The sequence below is a fragment of the Bison bison genome, unplaced genomic scaffold (genome assembly GCF_000754665.1).
Source record: "Bison bison bison isolate TAMUID 2011002044 unplaced genomic scaffold, Bison_UMD1.0 scf7180017864092, whole genome shotgun sequence".
NCBI classification, from domain to species: domain Eukaryota; kingdom Metazoa; phylum Chordata; class Mammalia; order Artiodactyla; family Bovidae; genus Bison; species Bison bison.
In genome coordinates, this window is record NW_011494664.1 from 963,972 (window position 1) to 966,093 (window position 2,122).

The 2,122-nt window shown below is 54.9% G+C and overlaps 1 protein-coding gene across 2 annotated transcripts in view; it reads right to left on the reverse strand.

The window, feature by feature from the left end:
- The window catches only part of STBD1 (starch binding domain 1), a 4,774-nt gene extending 4,646 nt beyond the window's left edge, over positions 1-128 (reverse strand). Inside the window, exon 1 of one of the 2 annotated variants that reach the window (XM_010838135.1) lies at positions 4-128. The gene's annotated coding sequence lies outside the window, so the exon portion shown is untranslated. The other variant, XM_010838134.1, reaches the window with a different exon arrangement.
- Positions 129-2,122: the final 1,994 nt, after the last annotated feature.

The window sequence follows — 2,122 nt, forward strand, 5'->3', positions numbered from 1 at the left end:
TGAGAGGCCGCGGCTGCGGGAGACGACGGCGACCGAGACGGGGGCTCAGGTCACGCAGGAAGAGCCACACCTCCCCAGCCCGCTCCAACCTTTTACGGTCCCCCCGGTGGCGGGCGCTGCCGCGCGGAGCCCAGCCCTCCGCCACTAAGACTCAACTTTCCCAGCCCGCCCACTCCCGCCCCGGGGCTGCAGCCCGGGCTCCGGCGCGGCGGACCCGCGAGCGCCCCCCTTCTCCCTCCCTTTCGACCCCGCCAGTGGCCGGCGGCTGGGAGCACACTGCGCCGAGTTCCAAGTGCCTCCTGCGTGCGCAAAGAACCCAAGGGCGCACGGCTCCAGCGCGCTAACCCACGCCTGCCCCGCCGCTTTCCCTTCCGGCTCCCGCGGCAGTCAGGCCCAGCTCTCTGAGCCGGGCATCTCCTCACAAACAGTAGCAGTGTGGCCTCATAGAGGCCTTCGATTCCAGGAACTTAGAATCGGAAGAGGCTGTGTTATGTCGCGGACCAGCCGGGCTGGGGCTAGGATGGGAGAGGCAGCTTGGTCGGGTGGGGTGGGGAATACCCTGAATACAGCGGGCGCGGTGGAAGCTTCATAATGCCTCCAGTTAGCTGCGCTTCACCTCCCCGAGCCTCCGCCTCCCCGCCTGTAAAAGGAAAGGGTTGGACTGACACCCTTCCATCTATATATGCCCGTTACTTTTACCGCATCCAGTCATTTTTTTTCTTCCTCAATTTCTTTTAGAGTGCGTGGTTGTCACAAAATGCGCGCCTTCCTGGCCGGACAGGAGGTTGCCCAGAGGCAAGCCTCTACAAATGGCCTTATTAATTTAAAAAAAAAAAAAAATTGCAACCATCTTTAAGCGCTGTCCGTGTGCCAGGTGTTCAATGTATGCATAGACAAATGCATACAGAATAAGGATCCTGGAACTAAGTTATATACACATTTCTTTCTAAATTCACACCTCTGCTGACCTGATGGCTTCACACACCGATTACGAGCTATTGGTTCCCATGTTTGTATCTGCAGGGTGAGCCTTTTCCTTGATCCACACAAGTGTGGCTCAGCTGGTAAAGAATCCGCCCGCAATGCGGGAGGCCTGGGTTCGATCCCTCGGTTGGGAAGATCCCCTGGAGTAAGGGAAAGGCTACCCACTCCAGTATTCTGGCCTGGAGAATTCCATGGGTTGTACAGTCCATGGGGTCGCAGAGTCGGACACGACTGAGCGACTTTCACCTTTCACACAAGTCTACACCCAACTACCAAGGCCACAGCCGGCAGACATCCGCCTTGGAATAATTACTAACACGTGGCTCTTATAAAACAGATCATTCAAAGGCGCCCCAGGCTCAAGCCGATAGCAGCCCCTGACGGGCAGCGAGACTCAGCTAATAGTTACAGGTGCTAGCGCCTTGGCGCACACAGGTCACAGCCCCTGCCATCAAAACGGAGGGGTGAGGAAGGGGACCGCACCAACCCGAGCTCCTGGCTAGTGCTGCATGCTAAGTCGTTCAGTTGTGTCCGACTCCTTGCCACGCTATGGACTGTAGCCCGCCAGGCTCCTCTGTCCATGGGATTTTCCAGGCAAGAATACTGGAATGGGTTGCCATGCCCTCCAGGGGGTCTTTCCGACCCAGGAATCGAACCCGTGTTTCTTATGCCTCCTGCACTGGCAGACGGGTTCTTTACCACTAGGGCCACCTTGGGAGCCCCCGGATGCTATGCTAGTAGACATCTCAAACCCAATTCACTCAAATCTGACACCCCCAGACCCACTACTTGCTCTGACTTCCTCATCTCGGTAAATGGCAACCACATTTCTCCTTTTTACCTCCTCTCAAAGTAGGCAGTAGCAAAGTCTGCCTCTTTATTCAAAATACATTCAAAGTTCTTCTCTCCAAAGTGAGTGCCACCCTTCCCCACCCCCTAAATTCTCCAAGCAAGGCTTCAGCAATATGTGAACTGTGAACTTCCAGATGTTCAAATTGGTTTTAGAAAAGGCAGAGGAACCAGAGATCAAATTGCCAACATATGCTGGATCATCAAAAAAGCAAGAGAGTTCCAGAAAAACATCTATTTCTGCTTCATTGACTATGCCAAAGCCTTTGAGGGTGTGGATCACAATAAA